The sequence below is a fragment of the Epinephelus lanceolatus genome, chromosome 22 (genome assembly GCF_041903045.1).
Source record: "Epinephelus lanceolatus isolate andai-2023 chromosome 22, ASM4190304v1, whole genome shotgun sequence".
NCBI lineage: Eukaryota > Metazoa > Chordata > Actinopteri > Perciformes > Serranidae > Epinephelus > Epinephelus lanceolatus.
In genome coordinates this window covers 1,524,645-1,551,425 of record NC_135755.1, presented here as the reverse complement: position 1 = coordinate 1,551,425, position 26,781 = coordinate 1,524,645, and the positions used below count along the sequence as shown (strand labels likewise).

General features: G+C 43.5%; 1 long non-coding RNA gene across 1 annotated transcript; it reads left to right on the top strand.

The window, feature by feature from the left end:
• Positions 1–11,173: 11,173 nt before the first annotated feature.
• Positions 11,174–25,258, top strand: LOC144459703 (uncharacterized). Its single transcript, XR_013488527.1, has 3 exons — positions 11,174–11,343; positions 12,928–13,105; positions 24,698–25,258. It is a non-coding gene; the product is annotated as an uncharacterized LOC144459703 (long non-coding RNA).
• Positions 25,259–26,781: the final 1,523 nt, after the last annotated feature.

Sequence of the window (26,781 nt, the reverse complement as noted above, 5' to 3'; positions counted from 1 at the left end):
CGTTTTCTCCACTGGAAGGGCACTCTAGAGGGTAGTTAATCATGTTTTCTCCACTGGAAGGGCACTCTAGAGGGTAGTTAATCATGTTTTCTCTACTTGAAGGGCACTCTAGAGGGTAGTTAATCATGTTTTCTCCACTGGAAGGGCACTCTAGAGGGTAGTTAATCATGTTTTCTCTACTTGAAGGGCACTCTAGAGGGTAGTTAATCATGTTTTCTCTACTTGAAGGGCACTCTAAAGGGCACTTCTTTACATTTTCTCCACTGGAAGGGCACTCTAGAGGGCACTTCTTTACGTTTTCTCCACTGGAAGGGCACTCTAGAGGGTAGTTAATCATGTTTTCTCCACTGGAAGGGCACTCTAGAGGGTAGTTAATCATGTTTTCTCTACTTGAAGGGCACTCTAGAGGGTAGTTAATCATGTTTTCTCTACTTGAAGGGCACTCTAGAGGGCACTTCTTTACATTTTCTCCACTGGAAGGGCACTCTAGAGGGCACTTCTTTACGTTTTCTCCACTGGAAGGGCACTCTAGAGGGTAGTTAATCATGTTTTCTCCACTGGAAGGGCACTCCGGGAGCACTTAATTACATTTTCTTTACTAGACGGGCACTCTAGAGGGCACTCACATTGTCTTTTCTGTAGGAGAACCCTAGAGGGCATCATCATCATTGTTGATTCACTGGAGGGCACCTCATCACGTTTTTCTTACTGGACATTTTCTCTTCTACTCTAGAGCGCCGTTTATCATGTTTCATCTGACATAGCACCATCCAAGAGGGCACTTTTGCTGCAGGTTGTTCGACGTGTCCACTCGGAAGCAGCAACACACTGATGGAAACCAGTGCAAAGAAAACTGAGAGGAAATCAGGAAACAAAAATCTTCCTGCTCCACTGGGTTGAGTGATTTGGCTGGCATACTGACATGAACAGCGGATTCTCAGGTGACGATTCCAAAAGTCCAATGAGTGGGGGGACGAACACGTTACCAAAGGGTGGGCCAGAGCCAGTGAGGAGAATGGTGACTGTTGTAGACGATGTAGATGCTGCTATCGAGACTTATCTACATAGACACGTGTTTTCAATATCGACCAACGTCATAGTTTGTTTTACTGCGCGCCAGTGTGGATTTGAAATGATGTCAGATACGTTTGTCTCTAGTGACTGGATAGGGAATGGAATCCTCCTCCCCCGTGGAAATCGATTAGAGTGGACGCAACATCAGACTAAAGATGGAGATAAAGTTTAATGAGCTGACAGCTGTGTACTATGCTGACTTACAGGTCTGCACCACATGTTTTTGAGATTTGGTAGGTGTGCATGTCGGCTGTGATGACTCAGCCAGCAAAGTTTCGTGCCATTGAAAGCCATAGAAGTGCTTCAGCTGTGAGTCACCTAACATTGTCCATGGGGAAAATGAATGGGACCTTTATTTCCTGAACCAGGGGTGCCTAAAATAGCTCCTCGCATTTTGTGACTGTAACGATGAATTAAAACTCAAGGATTGACTGATGGGTTTTATTGTGATGCATAAAACACAGAGTTTAAGTGTCACAGCAGTGGCTGTTAATCCTTAATAAGGTTATGTCACAGTGGGAACCTTAATGCTATGCCACAGTTAATCTCTCTCTCTCACACACACACACACACACACACACACACACACACACATCATTATCAGCGTGCTGGTTAATTTCTCATATAATATAAATGCTGACCTTCTGGTCTGGAGGTGGAACTAATTACCTCCCAGAGGCAGAGACAATCTTCAGACCGTCTAAGGCCAGATGAAGACGATGACCGGACACACACCTTCCCTCAGCCAATTAGAAACCTCACAGTCGGCCCGTCGGCCTCCGCGGGTCACAGGCGTCTTAACCAGCAGGACACAGACATTTAGCAAGATTTTTAAGACGAGGAGGGGGTCGCCCTGATTATCTGAATCTCAGTGTGTCGCCTTGAAGCTGCGCAGTGTTTTTGTAAATCACGCAGAGGGGCTGCAGCTCAGAGGAGCATCACTTTTCTACTAATTGAGACCCTGAAGATTACAGCAGTGGCAAAAACATGCTCATATACTTCCTTTATTCATCTTCTCTTGCACTATTAATTCTTCATAGATCTTTCATATAGTGTTGGCTACGCGCTCAATTCAGGCTGTTCTCACAAGTTTTTGGTATGTTTTCCTACGAAAAGCAGGGCGACCAAATCTGTACACATCCCACGTATTTTGAAAGGCTGCTACCACGTGACCAATGCACTGACAGCAGTAACAAGGAAGCACTCTCGAGCGCTTGTAAGGAGGCAGGTTGGGGTAGTGGATGGTTCACAAGAAAAAAAGACCTTCACCTGGGACTTTCCTCTGATTCTGAGGTACGTCCTCGCCATGTTTCTCTTCCTGAACCTAACCACAGTAACTTTATGTTAATAACACAACCTGACATTTTGTCACAGCATGCACGGATTCACTCAGGTAAACTCTGATGAGACCAACACGGTCTCACTCTCAAGTGGCTGAAAACCGGCACTTGGTCAGTGACTTCCAGCGTCAGACTCTGACAAAAAAAGTGGTTTTTTCACATTGGCATTGCGGTCGGTTGCCGTTATTGTTTAATGGCAGCATCAGGGGGAAACGTGGCGTGACAACAGCGAAAGTTTAGGTGGCGGAAGTTCTAGTAGGGTGGGTGGGAGGATTGGTCGATGGGTCCAACAACCACCGACTTTCACCCAGGAGGCGTGTTCATTTCCTCTAAGATTGTAAAACCAAACCCTGTTCTTTTTTCCTAAACCCAACCACGTGTGTGTGTGTGTTGGCTAAATGTAACCACATGTGTGTGTTGGCTAAATGTAACCACGTGTGTGTGTGTTGGCTAAACGTAACCATGTGTGTGTGTGTTAGCTAAACGTAACCATGTGTGTGTGTGTCGGCTAAACGTAACCACGTGTGTGTGTGTTGACTAAACGTAACCACATGTGTGTCGGCTAAACGTAACCATGTGTGTGTGTTGGCTAAACGTAAACACGTGTGTGTGTGTTGACTAAACGTAACCACATGTGTGTCGGCTAAACGTAACCACGTGTGTGTGTTGGCTAAACGTCACCACGTGTGTGTGTTGGCTAAACGTAACCACATGTGTGTCGGCTAAACGTAACCACGTGTGTGTGTTGACTAAACATAACCACGTGTGTGTGTCGACTAAACGTAACCACGTGTGTGTGTGTCGGCTAAACGTCACCACGTGTGTGTGTCAGCTAAACGTAACCACGTGTGTGTGTCGGCTAAACGTAACCACGTGTGTGTGTGTTGACTAAACGTAACCACGTGTGTGTGTGTTGGCTAAACGTAACCACGTGTGTGTGTCGGCTAAACGTAACCACGTGTGTGTGTCGGCTAAACGTAACCACGTGTGTGTGTCGGCTAAACGTAACCACGTGTGTGTGTGTTGACTAAACGTAACCACGTGTGCGTGTGTTGGCTAAACGTAACCACGTGTGTGTGTCGGCTAAACGTAACCACGTGTGTGTGTTGGCTAAACGTCACCACCTGTGTGTGTTGGCTAAACGTAACCACGTGTGTGTGTTGGCTAAATGTAACCATGTGTGTGTGTCGGCTAAACGTAACCACGTGTGTGTGTCAGCTAAACATAACCACGTGTGTGTGTGTTGACTAAACGTAACCACGTGTGTGTGTCGGCTAAACGTAACCACGTGTGTGTGTTTGCTAAACGTAACCACGTGTGTGTGTTTGCTAAACGTAACCACGTGTGTGTGTCGGCTAAACGTAACCACGTGTGTGTGTTTGCTAAACGTAACCACGTGTGTGTGAGTTGTTAATATTCCTTTAGTCTGAAAGCATCCAACGGTTAAAAGAATCAAAAGAGTTTCTTATAAAACTCAGTTGAAGTTGTGAGGATTGTTTTAACAGGATAAAGTGGTGTTGTGTCAGTATGCCAAATAACGTAATAACTCTCTCTCTCTGATGCACAGTCTCTTGGATCTACATCAAATTAATGACTCATAATTAATTAGTGAAAGCTTCATTTTTAAACCATTAATATTGACACTGGTTTAAATAAACAATTGTATTTTTCATCTTTGCTGAGCAACAGTTTGTGTGGAAGGAATTAAAAGCCTGTCCCAGCAAATGATAACTCAGGCTATTACTTGGAGTTTTACGATATTTAACATCGGGGCTTCAAATGATGCCAGATAACACCATTAATCTGAGACCTGGGCGGCCCCAAAGGTTTTAAGGTGTAAATATTGTATTGTGGTTGACAATGAGAATGTAAAGATACTGGCTTTTGATAATGAATTATATATTTGTATGTTCTTTGATTTGGCCCTGGAAATTATTATTTTAACACTCTGATGCAGTGGTTCTCAACGGGAGGGCCACGGCCCACAAGGAGGCCTCAGGGGCCAAACAGGGGGCCTCGGAATGATGGTAAATTATTGAAAACATTAATTTCAGAATGCTTCAAACCCAACGCATTAAAGAGGCAACAGATAGGAGTCGGTTTTCTTTTAGCTTGGCGCCACCAAACAGGTCTCGACACTTGCTTTTGTGTCACTTTATGAGGTCAGATGGAATAAGCTGGACCGACTGCCCTGAAGTGTGTACAGGTCTGCGATGATGTCACACAGGTTGTCATGTCCTCTGTGGGGGACACTGCTTTAATGTGTTACCTGGGGACGCATTATTTTAGCTTATCTGGCCAATAACAGATATCAGTGATCATCACGTCTCGTCTGTGGTGGAATTAACATCATGTTATGCAGACAGACTCCTTTGGTGACGGCCCACCATACAGGGGGTTAAAAAGTCTTCTGCAGGCTTGATTAGATTTAAAAGTGAATCTAACTGGTGTTCTTAATGACTACACGTCTTCATGGAGTTGGGACCTGTGAGACACTGAAAAAATAATTGGCCAAGTTTGTAACTGAGTTGTCTCCTGACCTACATGTGCTGTCCTTGCCACATGAAATTCATTAGAATAATTAAAAACTAAAATTTTATAGCAGCAACTTCCTGGAGTCTCCGTTGGTTGCCAGGCAACTGCTCAGAGCCGAGACATAATTTGGCAAATAACTGAACAAACAGAAACTGGAAGGGGCTGCCATTTTCCAAGAAACTGGAATATATTAGCAAATGCTTTTTATTTTTCGTCAGATATTCCAAACGGATGTGAGCGGACAGCTCTGAAGGCAACACGCGAGACAGGACATCTGTTTTACCAGCTACTCTGCGTCTCTCAAAGCACGCCAGTTCTGGTTTGTGACTTTGAAACTTAAGCCGCCAGAGTTACCGATTAAATGTCACATTCTCCCAGAGCGAGCGCGTTAAGATTCACTAATTAGAAATTCAAATTCAGTTTGTAGCGTGCCAGATGATGTGATTTCACGCCACATATTCATGCTGTCCACATGTTGGGCTTTTCACACTCATCAGAAAACATCAGATCAAAACTGGACTCGAACACACACACACACACACACACACACTGAACATGTGTTGTTTACAGAGACCACGCCGACAAAACACAGTTATTGACTAAATGTGATCAAAAATTCAGTAAGTGCCAAACTTACTCCGGCAGGAGGCAGCTGATACATACGCTCCCCCTTTCTCCCATCTCTGTATGAATAATTAACAACACATTTTCAGTCGTTCCTCCTCATTTGGCACATTAGCCCCACACACACACACACACACACACACACACACACACACACACACACTCACAGTTCAATCCAGGTTGTGAGCTGAAACATTTCCCCTCTCACTGTTCGTGTAAAACATGTTAATGCTGATGTCTGGCAGCACTGAGGCTCATTAATCCTGACTGAAGGTTGTGTGTTTACGCTGGGAGTTCACACCTGCACTGAGTCTCAGGTGTGTCTTCCATTAAAGGATAAGCCTTGTGTTGTTCAGTACTCATCTTGCTGTCCACAAATCCCATGAAAAGACCACAATCAAGGATGTGTTAGTGTACTGTGTGACTTCCTGTCTGTGGCTCTCAGCTGAAGCCAGGCGCCACTGTACGTCTCTGCAACACCACAGATACGTTAGATTTGCACGTTGTTATGTAGCAGATATGTTGAAACTTTGCGCTGTGGATAAGCCTTATACGTTGGTTAGGTTTAGGTTCAAAAACCACTCAGTATGGTTGAGAAAAAAATCATGTGGGTAGACATATTGGTGGAGCCCTTTTAGTTTAAACAGACCAAAGGGCCCTTCCGCCATGGGGCTGTTGATGACTTGTGGGAGGAGCTGTTGATGACGCCGCACATGCGAGCCACTGGCGGTGGATAAACAGGAAACAGCTGATAGCAGGAATTAGCGAGCAGCTAGTAGCAAGAGGGAAACACAAACCTGACAGACACTGTAAAGATGAGCAACTGGGGAGACAAGGAATTGTGCGCCCTCCTTGTCCTCGCAAACGAAGAGGCCATTAACCATCAGATGACGGGGACGGTGAAGAATGGGCCGACTTATGACAGAATCGCCGAAGGACTGACCAGCCGCGGCTTCCCTCCCACGTCACTGTTTACGTCACACGCTGAGCTACACGTTTTGTTACTTGCTCACGCCCCCCATTGCCCCGAAAAAGGCACATTCTGTATAAACAAAAGTAGGTAGGCGGCATTTTGCTGCACTCCCTGATTTTGTTTTTATACTGCCAATGCTGAAAAAACACTGATTGGGCTTTCCTGCAAATTTGCACAACTCCTGTTTAAAAAGGTGGGATTTTCTGATTTAAAACAGGCCAAATTGCTGACATTTCGCTAACAGCTGACACTACGCTATTTACTGGAAATCAAATATTTTTTGTTGCTCTGTATTAGTGGTAGTGATTTTGGGAAAATTGTCATTTTATGCATGTGTGATGAACAGATTTGCATACCCGCCAATACCCAGTACAGCATTTCAGGCAGTATTGGAGGTATTTCCAATGTCAGTATCCAAAAAATTCTAGAGGGGACATTTGACTCAACAACAAGGCTCATTGTTATGCTTGTTTACGCATTCTGTAAAAATTATGTCAGCCATTGTTTTGTTGACTCTCGTTTTTAATCCTCTAGCCAGAAGTGACCATGTTTGGGCGCAAAGGTGGAGGAGTAACACGTAATTTGTAGTTCTGCGTTGAATCGACGCCTAGGTTACGCCGTAGGCTCCATGTCGATTTGGAGCCTACGGCGTAACCTAACGTGCACCTCCCCAGAATTATAACTACGTGTCACAGTGACACAGACGTCCTGTCTGTCGCTGTATACTGTCACCATTTCCGTCAATAAGAAACAATAAATTGTGAAGACAGTAAAGCCTCCACTAAAATAACATTTGAAGTCGTGTGATTTATCCTTCAGGGATTAATACTTCTGGATTTATCCTGGTTTCATATGAGTAGAGGGAAAGATCGCTAGCTGCTAGGCTAATCAATACAATGTAAAATGCCACAGGCTGGCGCTAATAACGTTAGCATGTTGTATTTGCTTGGAAAACGTGTTTAGTATAAGACAGTTGTTTTGTCGGTGAATGTTGTGAGTTGTAATGGAGCTGAATTATGTGCCGTTACCTTTGTTACATGTTGCTGTTGTTCATGGTTTCATATGAGAAGAGGAAAAGTTAGCTAGCTGCTAGGCTAATTTATACAATGTAAAATGCCATAGACTTGTGCTAATAACGTTAGCTTGTTGTATTTGTGGCAAAAATGTGTCCAGATAAAGACAAGTGTTTGTCTGTGAATGCTGCGAGTTATAGTGAAGCTGATTTGTGTTTGACACTGTCTCTATTAAGCCATGTTTAATGTGTGTTTACTGTGTGTGTAATGTGTGTTTACTCTGTGTTTAATGTGTGTTTAATGTGTGTTTAATGTGTGTTTTGAATCAACTAAACTTTACAGCACTTCACAGAAACCTCTGCCGCCGACTAGTGTTTTGGAGGTGTAACTGCAGAGTGACACAGCTGACACACCACCACATAAGTAAAACTGCTCACAGCGGTGTAGGCTACGTGTGAACGGTCTACACACAACCATAAATCCCTTTTAAGGGGTGGATCTGACTGTCAGCAGACAGCCGTCACTTAAAGCGGCAGCACTTAATTTAGCATAACTTAAAGGCTTAATGAAATCTAAACTGGTGAGTTATATAAAAATTTACCCACCAGTGCTGTTGTCATGAAAGGGTAAATTAGCTATGGAGACCAAAACCATTTTTATTTCTGCTGTAAAGATGGGTATGTTAACATGGGGGTCGGCAGAGACTGACTGACACGGAGCCAGCCTCAAGTGGTTCTTCAGTTTATGGCACTTCAGCATTGGCTTCATTTTTCAGCCCAAAAGGTTGTTGCTTGGTTTTTAATAGTTTCTGGATAAGACTGGATAAGAAAATATACATCAGGCTCTGATAAACACACTACACATACATTCACTGTTGGTTTGAGTCTGAAGATGAAAAATAAAAACATCACCAGTCTTATTCTTTAAGTATATTAAATGTCCAAACTGCAGCATTACAGAATTGAACAGTTCAAGTTTTTTCATTTGCTGAAGTTGAAAATAAATCTGGCTTTGTGTCCTCTGGTGACCAGTTCACCATGAACCGCAGGCCTGAGAGAGGATTTGGTTTGGGACCTGCAGGAGTCTGACTCAAAGATAAAGGTGTGGACGGCCTTCTGTGGGGCAGAGGAAGATAAGAAAATCCAAAACCCAAACATTCTTATCAGCTCAAATAAATAGACTGTTTACAGTTGCATCACCATTTTGCCTCATGTTTGTGCAGTCTGGACTTTAACTTTTCTCTGACAGAAGTCTCCTCTGAAGACAGAAACATCCAACGTGTCCTAAACAACAGAACAGGTTCTTTGATAATGACCTCCAAAATGACGTACGTGACAGTTGTGGTTTTAAACACGTGGTTAGCGTTGTGAAACAGTTTCAGTTATTCACCATGTGGAAAAATCAGTCTTCACTAATGACGCTTGAGTTAGGAGATAATTAGCTTAGCTTAGCACAGAGAATGGGAACATGGGGAAACAACTGGCCTAGCTCTGTCCAAACCCTGGTCTGGTCTGTCCAGTTGTGGACATATATGAGTGTTGGAGTGTACCAGTGACAGGATACTAACGGTCGCAGGTGGATAACATTGTGAAATGGTTTGGCACCAAGGCTACTGGGTTAGGTTTAGAAAAAAACTTTATGGTTTAGGTTAAAATAAGTAAGTTTATTATGTAAAATACTTAATTTACACCACTGTAGGTTGAGTTCTTTATGCTACCTCATCTGACTTCTTTCTTTGCTCCTGTAATAACTAGTCCATACCCATTGAGTGCACAGTTGCCCACGTACAGTTTCACATGTTGTGTGTTTGGGATACAGGTCATAGGAAATTGCAGATTAAATAGTCAACTGAACCCATTAAGAAGAGCAATGTATTCAGACAGAGTGTTTGTGAAGTTGATAGTACGACTGCTTTATTGAAAGTACAGTAAATTGACCACGTCAGTGAGTAGAAAAACGTGGGACTGACAGAATGACTGACTGACAGAATGACACACTGACAGTTTCCGTGATTATGTACAGCATACCATACCATGACTTAGTCATACCAAACATTAGAAACAACACCAACATTGGTCCACAGGGGGAGCCACAGCGATCGGTCGCATTTTAGCCATTTTGAAGCATTTTTCTGTTGTTATAGCGCCACCCAGTTGCCAATTAGAGTTAAATTTCTCCAGTCACCTTGAGGCGTCCTGTTCTACATATCTACCAAGTTTAGTAAAAATCCATATGGCGGTTAGGCCTAGATAAGAAATGAGCTCTCTAGCGCCCCCATTTTGTTTGATGGGGTCAATAATGGAGGGGTCCCCTCAGATTATGTGTGGTCATATGCCTACAAAGTTGCGTGGTGATGGGTGAAACCCTTGAGATGTTATACACCTTTATGTGATGAGCCACGCCCTCCGCAATATTCATTGCCTTATAGAAGCTCAGTTTTAGTAAGTTTTCCAACTTTTGCCAAGAGGGAACTTTAGATATTGGTCCCTAGATTATGTTCACCCAGTTTCATGCAGATCGCTCAAACTTCCTAGGAAGAGATCCATTTGAAGTGTTTTTCAAAAAATTCAAAATGGCGGAAAATCTATATAAGCGGAAGTTATGGGTTCTTGAGGCAAATGTGTTCCTCATGAGGAGAGGCATCTCTGTGCAAAGTTTCATGTCTCTACCACATACGGGGCATGAGATATGCCCATTCAAAGTTTGCCATTTCAATGGGTTGCTATAGCGCCCCCCTTTGGCCAATTGATGTAATATTGCTTCATTGGCATCCTCCCATGACCCTCTACCACTGTGCCAAATTTCACATGGATTGACCAAGTCAGTGAGGAGAAAAACATGGAACAGACACACACACACAGAGTGTTTGTCATTATATAGTCAGATAAGATCACTATGGCCACTAGAGGTCACTACCTGACAATATATGTCAGCTGAATATGGGTTGAAATAGAAGGCTGTAGCAACGACATTTTTTGTAGGCCGACGGAAAATTTGTGTCACCCTGCCCAGACAACATTTGTGTGTAGGATCTATGTGGGTTGTAAATGGGCTTAAATGGGCCCTATATGGGATTGTCACTGGGTCCCATATTGGCCACATGCCAGCTGCCCCTATGGGTGGGTTTACAAAAGTGGGCCCCTTACCTGGGTTATGGTAGGACTGTCTGGGTACTAAGTGGGTATGGGCCCAACATGGAACCTGAGGACAGTCCAATAAAAGACACATTTCATTCATACAAATGTTTGCAGAGTGGTCCCCTCAATGAAACATCAATGCTATGTTTCCATTGGATTCTTGGAGTATTGTGGGAAATAAGCTCTGTGGCAAACAAACTTACTCAGGAAGATAATCTTTATAAATGAACGCCACTTTTATGACTGTGAAGCATAGGGTACGATGGGGTACGATGCCCCAACCCCCTCATTCCTCTCCTAACCAATATATGGCACCAAGTCTCCTCTCAACACATGTACTGAATGAACATGCTGCATTACAAAGTTGTGTGAAGTGACCCGTTACCCAGGATAAAATAATCAAATATTAAAAGCACAGCATCACAAACGCTCCCTGATGATGTTATTAACACTGAACTTGTGTCTTCCCACCAGGCTCGAGGCTCGGCTTCCCGCTGAGCTGCACGCTGAGATTTCGAAACCATGAAGGCACCAAACTAAAAATGCAAAGACACCCACTGTTCTGTTCAAACAGTTTCCACGAGCCGAATGCAGCGGGCTTCAGTTATTCAAACACAGTTTAACAGCAAGACGAGGGAGCTCACAGGGTAAGTAGGGCGGGTCAAACTTCCTTTGTTCCTGCCTTTTTTTCATGTCTTATCTCATTAATTTGCTTCTTCCTTTGGCTTTGTTTGCTCTTTATGCTATTTACAGCCTTGGAAACAGTATGATGCGCCAGTGTCCTATTTCCCTGTGTCAGCATTCGTTAGCTCTAAAGAAAAGCTGCAGTTGTTATCACACTGGGTCCCCTGATCAGCACATGACTCTTTCTTCTTCTGTTGTCTGTACATTTCAGCTTTTTTATAATAAACCCAAACTGCCACAACTCTTGAATGTAACATGCAATTGCAACTCAATCAACATCCAACAACTCTGTGAAATACGATGGGTTAACATCCACAGGTGCCGCCAGAATCTTAAAGATGCAACTTTAAAAGACTGTAATTCAGTGATCATCAGACCGATTTAGGATCAAGGACCAGGCTTAGTAAAGGCCAGTTGGTGCACGTGGCTCCACTGGGCTCTGCAGGGCCAATTTAAGCGTTTGACTTTTTGCAACAATGGAATATCTTCCCATAACATTTAAACAGTAGCAGCTACAAACAATCACATACATTTTCTGAAGAAATTGCCCGTTCTAGTTTGTTTTGCTCAAACCAATCAGTAGGGACTTAAGGTGCGGACACACCAAACCGACATCAAAGAACTAGCGGCGACAAAAGCCAACTGTTGCGTCGTCTACGTCGCCTCACGTCGCCCTGTGTCAGTTGCATTTGAACACACTACACGGACTACATCCGACGGCCAAGTAGCACGTACGTTCTGCGCCTGCGTGAGAGAGAGCGGAGTGAGAGAGTGGTACATCCTGTCAGCCGAGGGGTTTCCTATCTGTGCAGCCGAGCACCGCAGCACCTCCACGGACTATTACATCCAGACGGTCCCGGTGTTTCCTCCGCAGGCTCCACTTCACTCAGCTGCCCGATAAACCCGCTGCTTCTTCCCACTTTAACCTGAATAACAAACCAGGGCTCGGTGCTCCGGTTGGATCCAAACGGAGAGCCGGGGCTAGCTCAGAGACTAGCGGAGGCTAACTGGCTGTGCTTCCCTCCGGTCATGCTGCGGCTAACGCTCCGCTAGCCGCTCCCAGCTAGCTCCGGTTTGTTATTCAGGTTAAAGTGTGAAGAAGCAGCGGGTCTGTGGGGCAGCTGAGTGAAGTGGAGCCTGAGGAGGAAGCACCGGTTAGCCCCGGTTTCACTACAGGCAGATTCACTCGCTACAGGGGCGAGGAAATAAAACCTGAACAGCCAATCAGAGTGATCTCTCTCACCGACAAGCTCCGCCGCCGATTCAACATGCTCAATCGGCCGAAAAGCCACTGACGCCAAAGTGCTGACAGTGCGGGACACACCACAAAAACAGACGCTCACCGACGGCCCGACTTTGGTCGACGTGTGTCAGGGCCTTTACAGATTTGTCCCCCAACTATTTCCATGACCTCGAGGCTGCAGCAGCGGCTGCTATCGTTGGATTTAACACTTAATGTTGAAAGTCAACATACATGAGCCTGCATCAATGCGTCCATTCAATCTGTGCTTGTCGAAATAAGAAGTGTCTCTGTTGCTATTTTTAAGGAAGGCCAGCTGTGTAAGAAGAGGACGTCCCAGTTCTTAATTCCACCTACAAAGCTCTGATCGGTCAACTGTTGCTCCATCCATGAAAACAACAGAAAGGAGCTGTGGTCATTCAGAGGTCTGGAACTGGGCTAATGAACTCATGCTGCCTCTAACGTTGCTTTCAGCCCAAACACAGGTACAACAGATACTTTGTTATATTGGATTGTACAGCGAGGAGAAGGTTGTGTCTGGTTACATTTAACTGTAGAGTTTCATTTATTTTTATCCAACTGAGGTTTGGTTCAGGGGTGCAGGCGATGTGCAGACGTCCCACAGTGAGATCATTAACATTCTCTTTTCATCCTGCCTTTATTTCCCAGCAGCTACTGCTGTTTGTTTCTCTAAATTACTTTGAGATGTTGGGAGAGCCAATAGTGTGTGTGCATGTGTGTGTGTGTGTGTGTGTGTGTTGCCTTGTTTTGATCTCAGATTAGCAAGTACTTAGAGCTGCTTCAGGTGGGTGACACCGATTTCGTGCCCCAACACTATCTGATCTAACTGTCAACAGACTGTAAAAATCATTAAAAGTTTCTTTATTTGGTTGTTTTCTTTAAGTTGTGGACTTGATCCAGAATTATGATAAAGCGTGTTCATACCTGATCAGAGGAAACAGGGTGCTGGTGAGGATCTGGACTCCTGAGGTGTCCTTGAAAACTACGTGCACTCTTGTAGATTTAACTCCACCCCCATTTTGTAGCAAAAACGCCTAAAATGACATACCCAAATTAAAATGACAGTAGCTTCTGAACCGCTCTGACTACATGCATGCATGAGGTCTTGCCAGAAAGAAAACTCCCTGAAGTTTCTTGTGAAAGTGTCAGAAACACTCTAGGTGATACAGAGACAGAGTGTTTCTGACACTTTCAGAAACAGAAACACTCTAGGTGATACAGAGACAGAGTAATGGGCCTCTGAAGTCAGTAAAAAGTTGAAGATTTTGCCTAAAATAAAATAAAAAATGTGTTTCAGGATGAATAACTGTCTGTGGCTTCATCTGAGCAGGTAAATGACACTGTGGGGCTGTAGGCACACTATCAATGAACACTTGTTTCAAATTTGAAGAAGACTGCTCAAAGTATGACCATTCTACAGTGTTTTTACCATGAAAAGATCCAGGCGGAGCTCCAAATGACAAGTCGGTCACTCGGCTTCAAAACAGTCCTATCAGTGATCAAACAACACTCAGCCAGCTTCAAACATTGTACCTTATTGAAATCAGGTGTGATTATGATAGCTGATGTTGTTTATGACACAGAAACACCATAAAATATCACCATATTATTATTATTTACATAATAAATAAAAGAAAAACGATGTTATTTTTGAAAAGTCGAGAGCTTCCTGAATCCGGCAATACCAAACGGAGTTAGAGAGGTGAAACGACTTGATTGTAAAGGTCCCATTAACGTGAAACATTGCTTTTTTATTTGGTATCGTTGTTTTTGCAAACCATGAACATTTGGTGGAACCAAGTCATTGTTTCTCAAGCCCTATGTGAGTCTCAATTCTGGCCAGCAGAAGTTTTTAGCTGGTTGAGATCTGCAAGTCGCTGCTAGACGCCACCAAATCCCCTCAAATCTGACACACTTCACCTGTAAAAACATGATGGTTGTAACTGGTTGGACTTTTCAGTAATAGAAGTAGTAAAATGACTTGCCTCTTCTTGACGTGCAGAGCAGGTGGAAAACAAAAGAGTTTCATCCACAACAGTGTCAGGTTGGCTTGACTTTGATTTTTCTGACCCTTTTCAGGCCAAAACTCAATCAATGCTCTCAAATGCTAGACTGTAGTCTGTATTTACATCTCCGCATAGGTTACTGCCTTTGTCCTTCGAGCCACACAGTGACACATCTCCACAGGCCACAGTCCAGAGACAGAGGCTTGACAAGGCAGAAAATAAGCTGAGGGAAGCAGAGGGGAGCAAAAGCCAGAGCTGAGGCCACGGCCTGGTGCAACCTCTCATTGCTGGGATAATGTAAAGTGACAGGCTGTGTTGTTCCCGCTGAACTGGAGACCTCTGCTCTCCTTGGGGAAGCTGTTCTACTTACCAAACACACAACATCAAAACAACTGAGCCATGATGCCGAGAAACTCAGAGGCCCCGTGACATGAAAAATGCATGTTGTAATCTTGTGTCCCGCGGTACTTTGTTGCACAGTGTTACGGCATCTGATATGAGAAATGACATTTTCTTTCACTTTTACATCAGAATCATTTTCTCTTCTTGCGCATGTTGGCCCATCCATCAGTCCACCACTTTGCTCCAGACCCAAATATCTCAACAGCTCTTTCAGATGTAGCAGATTTGTCAGCCTAACAGTGTCTGAAATTAACTTTGTGACTCACCGGCCAAGCATATTTCTACTTTCCAAAATAATAAATTGCCTTTTTGTGTCATATATACATTTGTGTCAGGAGATTCCATTGAGATTAAAAGGTATCATGTTGGTTACAAACTTAAAGGGACAGCGTGTCGCGTTGTCAGTTGTTTATTGGCAAAAGTCGATGCCTGCTTTCATAAATATGTCATCACTGGTGTATCATTACCTCCACCAATAATATGACTTCTTCTCGTAAAAGGAGAATTTCGGATTTGATGAATTGAATGAATAAGAACTGGTATTCTCCCAGTTTGCCTGACTAAAGATGGGAAGATGTTCAGGAGCTTTAAGAGTTTATTCGACTTGTTTTTCATGAACTTGTCTGAGCAAAGCTTTTTTGACATTAGTGTTTCTGAGTAAATAAAAGTTGAACCAGAACCGTCCTGAGAGAGAAGATATGATGTCAAAAGATTATGTTCCGTCTGCAGCATTACTCTTCACACCATTCATAATTAATAAGCTCAGCAAGTTCTGAGACTGCATCCAAATCCCATGATGCCTTCTGAAATCATTAAATCCTCCCCAGTGTCACAACAATGTAGGTGACAGTGTTTTTGTTTGGTGCTGAACTTTCGACCTCCGCACTGCGGGGAATCGACTCGTCTCTCAGGATGAGCGTTCAGGCTCGGCGCATTATTAAAGTATAGTAGGTTTAATGTGTAAAGGAAGTGTTCATAGATTATTCAGGAGTCGTCTTCACACCTTGACCGCGGCTGCTGACTTTCTGTAACCTCTCTAAGTCTGAAAAGATGTGTCTGTTATTTGTTTTTCTCCGTGGAAGATACCAAACTTCAGCTACTCAGGATAATTCACATCTCGCTGAACACAGTTTGAAGAATTAGAACCAGGACAAATGGCAGCTCGATGCCAGGGAACGTGAGGAAACTTTTAGAGTGTGGGGACATTTTGAGAACATTAAGAAAAATTGCAAAAGTGAGATCAGTTTTGGAAAGTGACAACATATTTCTGTACACCAAGACTTGTTAAGAAAATGAGAACAGTTTTAGAAAAGTAGGACATCTATAAAAAGCAAGGACTTTAAGAGAGTGAGGATATATTTTAGAAAGTGAGTGCGTTTTGGAAAGTTCGAAGACACTTGAGGAGGAGATGTGTGGAACGTGGGGACATTCTGCAAAGTAAGAAGCAATTTTGCCAAGTGAGGACATGTTTGTAAAATAGGACGTATGTGCAAAGTGAAGACGTTGTAGAAACAGAGAAACGTCTTGTCCTTTATTTCTTTAAAGGACTGTTTGAGGGTTAGCAAAGAGGGTTTAGGTTAGAACTGGATTCAAGTAAAGGTCAATGACAGTCCTGACGAGGGGCATGAATACAGACAGTGCAGGCGGTGCGTTTACACTGAGGCCTGTAAAAAGAGCAGAGCCTCTAAAAATGTGTTGGGGAGAAAAGGCTCTGGCAAGTGATTCAGATTGCTACCTCAGAAATATGCCTGTGTTCAAAGGGAATCCATTTCACATGCATCATATAATGTTTCTAAAGTGATGTAGTGAATGGGTCATCAGGAGGTGGAGGGGAGGGTGGATGGTGTGGCACAGAGGCGAGACGTCTGCCAAGCTGCAGACCACTGTTCCAGACCAACAAACAACAAAACCCTTTGTTTTATTGTAGTGACCTGTCACTGTTATTTTTTCAGAACCGTTGTTTCTCCAGGGGCGTTTTAACCAACAAATGTGAGTGTTTGTGGTGACCTGTTATGGTTTACCAGGGACTTGTTAGCAAAGAAACATTTTCTTTATTTGGCAACCCCTTGTTTTTCCAGCAGCTTTATAGATAAGTTGACAAATGTGGGTGTTTTCTAGCAACCTTCCATTGTTTTTCCAGCGGATTTTCAGCTGACAGATGTGGGTGTTTTTAAGTGACGTTGTTTTCCCAGTGCAAAATTTGGCAATTTTAGCAATCTATCACTGCTTTTCCAGCAAATTTTTTATTGACAAACATGGTTGTTTTTTAACAACCTATCATTGTTTTTCCAGCAGATTTTCAGCTGACACATGTGGGTGTGTTTTTAGTGACCCATCGTTGTTTTCCCAGTGGCGTCTTAGTCAGCAAACTTTGGCAATTTTTGCAATCTATCATTGCTTTTCCAGAAAATTTTTTGTTGACAAACATGGTTGTTTTTTAGCAACCCATCATTGTTTCTCCAGTGGCTTTCTAGCTGACCAGTGTGAGTGTGTTTTTTAGTGATCCACTGTTTGTCAGCAGCCTTTAAACCGACAAATGTGGGTGTTTTCTAGCAACCTGTCATTGTTTTTCCAACGACATTTTAGCCAACAAACATCTGTCTGTTTTAGCAACACATCATTGTTTTTCCAACAGCTTTTAAACCAATGAATGTGGGTGTTTTCAGTGATCGTCATCTTTTTTCCAGCAAATTTTTAGCCAACAAACTTCCTTGTTTTTTAGCAACACATTGGCTTTCCAGCAGGTTTCTAGGCGACAAGCGTGGGTGTTTTTTGGCAACATGTTGTTTTTCCAGCAACTCTCTAGCCAACCAACTTTGGTGATTTTCGCAACCCATCATTGTTTTTCTAGCAGATTTTCAGCTGACAAACATACAGTAGGTGTTTTTTTTTTTTTTAACAACACATCATTGTTTTTCCAGCAGATTTTCAGCTGACAGATGTGGGTGTGTTTTTAATGACCTATCGTTGTTTTCCCAGTGGCGTCTTAGTCTGCACAATTTGGCAATTTTAGCAATCTATCATTGCTTTTCCAGCAAATTTTTTTGCTGACAAACATGGTTGTTTTTTAACAACCCATCATTGTTTTTCCAGTGAATTTCTAGCTGACAATTTTTCCATTGTTTGTCAGCAGCCTTATACCGACAAATGTGGGTGTCTTCTAGCAACCTGTCATCGTTTTTCCAACGACTTTTTAGCCAACAAACTTCTGTGATTTTTAAGCAACACATTGTCTCTCCAGCGGGTATCTAAGTGACAAGCGTGGGTGTTTTTTGGCAACCTGTTGTTCTTCCAGCGTCTTTTAAGCCAATAGATGTGGGTGTGTTTTTGAGCAACCCATCACTGTTTTTCCAGCAGCTCTCTAGCTAACAAACCTTGGCGGTTTTTAGCAACCCGTCATTGTTGTTTCAGTGGCTTTGTAGCCGACAAACATGGGTGTTTTTTTAGCAAACTGTCATCGTCTTTTCAGCCGACAAATGCTTGTGGTTTTTAGCAACACATCGTTTTCCCAGCATCGTTTTGCAGCAAGCCATCATTGTTTTTCCAGCGGATTTTTAGCTGACATGCTTGTTTGCGTTTTTTTTTTTGTTTTATTTTTTTTCAGCTACCTAGCTGACAAATGTGGGTGTTTTTTCAGCAACACATTATTGTTTTTCCAGCAGTTTTTAGCCGACAAACATGCATGTTTATTAGCAGGATAGATAGCACCGCAAATAACATTTGCTTTTGCCAGAGACATTGCTGCGTTCTCTACCAGGATAACACCACAGAAATCAGGAATTTTAACTCCAAACTTGATAACCTGAGCACATCTTTTTTTCCACGTTAAAGGTTTTTTTGGGGGGAGTTTTTCCTGATCAGCTGTGAGGGTCCAAAGGACAGAGGTGGAGGGGTGTTGTATGCTGTAAAGCCTCTGAGGCAAATTGTTATTTGTGATATTGGGCTTTATGAATAAAATTGAATTGAATCTGCAAGCCGAGCGTGCTGTAATGAATTTTAAACATAAAAGCGTCAGTAAGAAAAGACAAGAGTGTCTAGAGTGTCGGAGAAACTAGCGCTAGGTCCTATCGCAATCACCACTGGTCCTCACAAGTATAGAAAACAAATCTAAGTGTGAGAGAGAGTGGTCTCATGATGTGTTATCGCAGACATCTATTATCTCATTACAAACAGAACACAGACACACACTCACACTGAAGCAGACACGCACAAATTAAAATGTTCATCATGCAGGAAACAGCTGATTTATTTCTGACAGGCCTCCAGGAACAAATATCTACACACACGTACTGTAAGAACGTGAAAATGAAATCCAGCCTTCTATTCATATTGTAATTAACCACACACACACACACACACACACACACAGTCGTGTTGGGGTGAGGTACAGATTTTTGGTTTGGCGCAGCAGGAGATGAATTTATATTCATCCCTAACGTGCACAGTGATGTCATCTTGAAACCAGGTGATCGCCACAATAATGAACTGATTCCTTCGTTACCTGTCACATCTGTTTGCTGTTGATTTGATACCTCGTTATCTTTGTTTTCTTTATCTTTTCTATCGTTTATTTGTTCATTTTTATTCAGAAGAGAAAAAACAGACTCCGTCACTGAGCGGCTTATGAACCACTGATTAGACACCAGACTTTGACTTCTGGTTTATGATCACGTCGAGTAAAAACACACTTCTCTCTCGTGTCTCTAAAGCCAACATGGAGCTGTACAAAGGTTGATGCTAGAGCAGCTGGACTTGAGACACTTGAGGAGAGCAGGCAGAAAGCCCTCGGCTGTGGGCAGGGACACCGCTGACCTCCCGCCCTCACACTGCTTATGTGCCTGAGGAGCAGAGCTCAGCCTGAGTCTGAGGGGCTTACTGGAGGCAGCGTAGAGGCTGTGGAAGGAGCCAAGCTGCAGAGTCAAGGCAGAGCCTGTGAGGCATGTTGGAGGACCAGAGAGAGGAAAGATTCACAAATTACATTTAGCCGACACACACACGTGGTTACGTTTAGCCAACACACACACGTGGTTACATTTAGACAACACACACACATGGTTACGTTTAGACAACACACACACGTGGTTACGTTTAGCCAACACACACACGTGGTTACATTTAGACAACACACACACATGGTTACGTTTAGCCGACACAGACACGTGGTTACGTTTAGCCAACACACACACGTGGTTACATTTAGACAACACACACACATGGTTACGTTTAGCCGACACACACACGTGGTTACATTTAGACAACACACACACATGGTTACGTTTAGCCGACACAGACACGTGGTTACGTTTAGCCAACACACACACGTGGTTACATTTAGACAACACACACACATGGTTACGTTTAGCCGACACACACACGTGGTTACGTTTAGCCAACACACACACGTGGTTACATTTAGACAACACACACACATGGTTACGTTTAGCCGACACACACACGTGGTTACGTTTAGCCGACACACACACACGTGGCTACGTTTAGCCGATACACACACGTGGTTACGTTTAGCCGACACACACACACGTGGCTACGTTTAGCCAACACACACACGTGGTTACGTTTAGCCGACACACACACACGTGGTTACGTTTAGCCGACACACACACACGTGGCTACGTTTAGCCGACACACACACGTGGTTACGCTTAGACGACACACACACGTGGCTATGTTTAGCCGACACACACACACGTGGTTACGCTTAGCCGACACACACACACACGTGGTTACGTTTAGCCAACACACACACATGTGGTTATGTTTAGCCGACACACACATGTGGCTACGTTTAGCTGACACACACACGTGGTTACGCTTAGACGACACACACACGTGGTTACGTTTCGCCAACACACACACACGTCGTTACGTTTAGCCGACACACACACGTCGTTACGTTTAGCCGACACACACACGTGGTTACGTTTAGCCGACACACACACGTGGTTACATTTAGCCGACACACACACTTAGTTACGTTTAGCCGACACACACACGTGGTTACGTTTAGCCAACACAGACACGTGGTTACATTTAGACAACACACACACATGGTTACGTTTAGCCGACACACACACGTGGTTATGTTTAGCCAACACACACACGTGGTTACGTTTAGCCGACACACACACGTGGTTACGTTTAGCCGACACAGACACGTGGTTACGTTTAGCCGACACACACACGTGGTTACGTTTAGCCAACACACACACGTGGTTACATTTAGACAACACACACACATGGTTACGTTTAGCCGACACACACACGTGGTTACGTTTAGCCAACACACACACGTGGTTACATTTAGACAACACACACACATGGTTACGTTTAGCTGACACACACACGTGGTTACGCTTAGACGACACACACACGTGGTTACGTTTCGCCAACACACACACACGTGGTTACGTTTAGTCAACACACACACGTGGTTACGTTTAGCCGACACACACACGTGGTTACGTTTAGCCGACACACACACGTGGTTACATTTAGCCGACACACACACGTGGCTATGTTTAGCCGACACACACACGTGGTTATGTTTAGCCAACACACACACACGTGGTTACGTTTAGCCGACACACACACGTGGTTACGTTTAGCCAACACACACACACACGTGGTTATGTTTAGCCAACACACACACACGTGGTTACGTTTAGTCGACACACAAGGTTGGTTACATTTAGCCGACACACACACGTGGTTACGTTTAGCCGACTCACACACTTAGTTACGTTTAGCCGACACACACACGTGGTTACGTTTAGCCGACACACACACGTGGTTACGTTTAGCCGACACACACATGTGGTTACGTTTAGCCGACACACACACGTGGTTACATTTAGCCGACACACACACGTGGCTACGTTTAGCCGACACACACACGTGGTTACGTTTAGCCAACACACACACACACGTGGTTATGTTTAGCCAACACACACACACGTGGTTACGTTTAGTCGACACACAAGGTTGGTTACGTTTAGCCGACACACACACGTGGTTACGTTTAGCCGACTCACACACTTAGTTACGTTTAGCCGACACACACACGTGGTTACGTTTAGCCGACACACACACTTAGTTACGTTTAGCCGACACACACACGTGGTTACGTTTAGCCAACACACACACGTTTTCAACGACTTTGGAGTGAGACTGGGTCGAGGCGCCAGATGTTGACAAGGAGGAATATGATATCTCGTGTTCTGCTGCATCTGTTTCAATCAGTTTTATAAAACCTGTCCATCATAAGTCGACCATGTCACAGGAGTGCAAGAGAGAAATGTGAAATCTGTCACTTACACACCAGTGACCCAGTTTTCCGGACACCACGAGTTCATTTAATGAAGCGTCAAATAGATTGTGGAAGAGCTGTTAACCACAAACTTTGAGCAGCGACGGGAGAAGAAACTCTCCTGTCTGACTTCCTGCCGCCCAACACACTCTCTGCCAGCCATTAAGGCGTCCGCTGGGATTGAAGCACGAACAGATGAGTACAAATTGACTTCCTGTCACGAGATTACACACCACAACATGCGGGCAGATGCACATTCACACACCACATTTACTTCAGACGGCAGTGCAAATACCAGCATGATCACACTTTGCAACATGCACACTGACAATACACAATCTAACTGTCACACACGCACACACACACACATGGTGGCAGGCAGAGTGGTTGGGTGGCTGAACATTAAAAATGCATCAGAAGCCAATTAGCATCCGTCCGTGACTCTGTGAGGGAAACAGAGAGAGAGAGAGAGAGGAAAACAAGTCAAGAGGAAAGATGGAGAGAGAACGAGACAGGAACAAGTGAGGAGGGAGAAAAGGAGGAAGGAAAGGAACATGCACAGAGACAGGGAGACATGAAGGAGGGGAATGATGACGAACACGCAAACACGCTAAGCCTTAGCTGTGTCAGATGTCATACCCATGTGTACACAAATGTTACACAGTAAATGTTAGTGTTTTGAGATGCTAATTATGAGCTATCACTAACATTCAACAGCCAATCGTTGTTAGCAATCAGCTCAAAGCTCAGCTCAAGTGAAAGTTTTGCTGGGGTTGCGGTGCGTTCCCGTAACCTGGTCTCACTCCCAACTCGTCAGATACAAAGACTTGGTCAACGGCCCTTGGCAACAGATACCGATGCAATGGGGCACCCTTTAGCGGCAATATAAGGCGCACTGGGCAGTGGCATTTTTTGAAGCTCAGAGCAACTGCTGTTGTATAAAGAGTGAGACTGTCAGCACAGGGTGGGTCGAGGTCGAGGTCGAGGTGGATGACTCAAACAAACTTTCAGGCCACTGACCCAGCATCAGTATTTGACACGTAAGGGGTGAGAATGAGTCAGGTCCATGGATGTAGAACGAGATTTGGACACAGCATTGGAGACGGGGCGCTGTTCATCCTCGTTAAAGTTGCTCAGTGGCACATGAAGCCAAACAAGTTCAGCTGCCACCTATAAGACCAACACTGCTTCTGCACTGTGGGTTCCAATGTTAGCATGTAGTTAATATGTTCATCTGACTATATAATGACGAACACTGTGTGTGTGTGTGTGTGTGTGTGTGTGTGTGTGTCTGTTCCATGTTTTTCTCCTCACTGACTTGGTCAATCCATGTGAAATTTGGCACAGTGGTAGAGGGTCATGGGAGGATGCGAATGAAGCAATATTACATCAATTGGCCAAAGGGGGGCGCTATAGCAACCCATTGAAATGTCAAACTTTGAATGGGCATATCTCATGCCCCGTATGTGGTAGAGACATGAAACTTTGCACAGAGATGCCTCTCCTCATGAGGAACACATTTGCCTCAAGAACCCATAACTTCCGCTTATAGAGATTTTCCGCCATTTTGAATTTTTTGAAAAACACTTCAAATGGATCTCTTCCTAGGAAGTTTGAGCGATCTGCATGAAACTGGGTGAACATAATCTAGGGACCAATATCTAAAGTTCCCTCTTGGCAAAAGTTGGAAAACTTACTAAAACTGAGCTTCTATAAGGCAATGAATATTGCGGAGGGCGTGGCTCATCACATAAAGGTGTATAACATCTCAAGGGTTTCACCCATCACCACGCAACTTTGTAGGCATATGACCACACATAATCTGAGGGGACCCCTCCATTATTGACCCCATCAAACAAAATGGGGGCGCTAGAGAGCTCATTTCTTATCTAGGCCTAACCGCCATATGGATTTTTACTAAACTTGGTAGATATGTAGAACAGGACGCCTCAAGGTGACTGGAGAAATGTAACTCTAATTGGCAACTGGGTGGCGCTATAACAACAGAAAAATGCTTCAAAATGGCTAAAATGCGACCGATCGCTGTGGCTCCCCCTGTGGACCAATGTTGGTGTTGTTTTCTAATGTTTGGTATGACTAAGTCATGGTATGGTATGCTGTACATAATGGGTATGGTCTAGTATATGTATATACATCCAATTTCAAAGCTTCTCATGTTTGTACATGGGAGAACATGTATTTTATGTTTTCACTTCATATGTACATGTGTTTGACATGTGGAAATTCAATATATGTACATATGGAGGTATGAATGTGCTCATCCTTACACACCTTCACCTCGGTCTCTGATCTCTCCACAGTGAGAGCAACATGAAAGCAGGTCAGCTGGAGGAGGGGAACCTTTGAGCTGCTCACATGATCTGAGGACTGAAGAGGGTTCCTGCTGGGACTCCCCTGTAAACGTGTCAGCGTCTCTTCAAACGGGGACGCGGCAGACTCGAATCCTCCGGGTCTTCACTAAAACACACAAACCACCGCCAAGCAACCTGACCTGCATCTGTGTGTGTGTGTGTGTGTGTGTGTGTGTGTACCTGAGGTATTAACTTGTAAAAGTGTTTTGATGATGGCGGGGGAGGAGGATGTAAATCTCTGTAATCCTGCAGGGTCAAAATGTCGATCCACTACACACAGACTGAATACTAATAAGCGAATTGAAACACCTGACACTGTGACAACAGATGCAAGAAATAACAAAATACAGCCATAAATAAATAGACATCTAGTGCATTTCACCTGGCTCAATGAGAGGAAGTTAAGTCTTCTTCTCTGTAGGTGATTTCAAGCTTGATTAACACTTTTACTGCATCTATTAGAATCTGTTTAAATCCAAAATAAATCCTTGTTAGATCAAAGTCTGAATGTTTCAGCCTGCGAAGTCTTCATGTCTTCAGGTCTTATGTATTTAGTATATAAATATATGTAGTGTATATATATATGTGTATATATATATATATATATATATATATATATATATGTGTATAAAATAAGACTTTCAATAATGGACATTGTGCAGGAGAGCTTAGAAGCCATATACATATATATATATATATATATATATATATATATATATGTATATATGAAGTAAAAGCCCACAACTTTAAATTCCACATAGATGTATTGTAACAAATTTTGGAGGCAGATGTGACATCACACAATGTGCAAAAAAAGCCTCTTGGAGCCAAATGATAAACCCAACAGGAAGTCGGCCATTTTGAAATTACTGTGCAATTTTTGCAATTTTTTTTTACCATTGACAGCTGTTGTACTTTACCAAACCCCTTCTAGAGAATCAATCAGATCTACTTCAGATTTAGTCTGTACAGTCTTAAGAAATCAACGATTGCTCATGACCAATAAGAGTCCAGGCCTGAGGACATCTGCATACCCATATTAAGTTATAGTCACAGCACCACCTATTGGCAACAGCAGCCTCATGTGACAAACACTGTCTGATTTACATGAAGTCTACATTGTGTGGTCGACACTTTACATGGACAAAACATTATGGTGCATTAAGACTGATTAGGGTTAGGCCCCAAACACCTCTTGGTTGTAGTTAGAAGATGATCATGTTTTGGCTTGAAATGCCCATTTGATGGAGCACAATCAATCCCGCTGGATAAGCAGCAGTGTCTTTGAAAAACAACCACTTTTCATGCCACTATCTGAGCGGGAAACACAGTGATGGGTTTCTAAAAGAACACCCACGTTTGGGGGCTAAAGGCTGCAAGAAACACAGAGACAAGTCCCTAAAAATCACCCACATTTGAGGACTAAAAAGGCGTTAGTAACACAGAGATGGGTTTCTCAAAAACATCCATGTTTGGAGGGTAAAAAACGACTGGAAACACAGCAATGTCCTGCTAATACTGTAGGTCCCCTTTAATATGTGTGTCCAGTGTCCACACTGAGATCGCTCTGTTCAGCTTGAATGGTTGTAGCTGTTCTCCACCCTTTGCTGAGCCATTGCTTCAAAAATGGCTCGGTTGCGATATAAATTGGCAAGTTTCCCTTGTGTACTTTAGTGGGACCAAACTGAAAGCAGACACTTGGTCTAGTGTTGACTCCATAAGCTTCCTAGCTGTTTTTATTATTATTTATATTTTTATTTTTATAATTCTTTCTCCCGCCGTCTCCTAAAACCCAAATTTGACCCCCTAAACACACTCAACAACTCACCAAAATTGGCATGCTTGTCAGGTCTTGCGAAAAATTTGATAAAATGATAAAATTAACCCCAGAGTGCCAAAATGGGCTCTCTAGCGCCACCTCAACACACCGCTGCGGCCTGTAGGAATGTCGTAGAAAGATCAAACCAAAACTGGCTGGGGTCTAAAATGGTCTATAACTTTTGTCTATAACTGTCTACGTGAGCTGGAGGCCG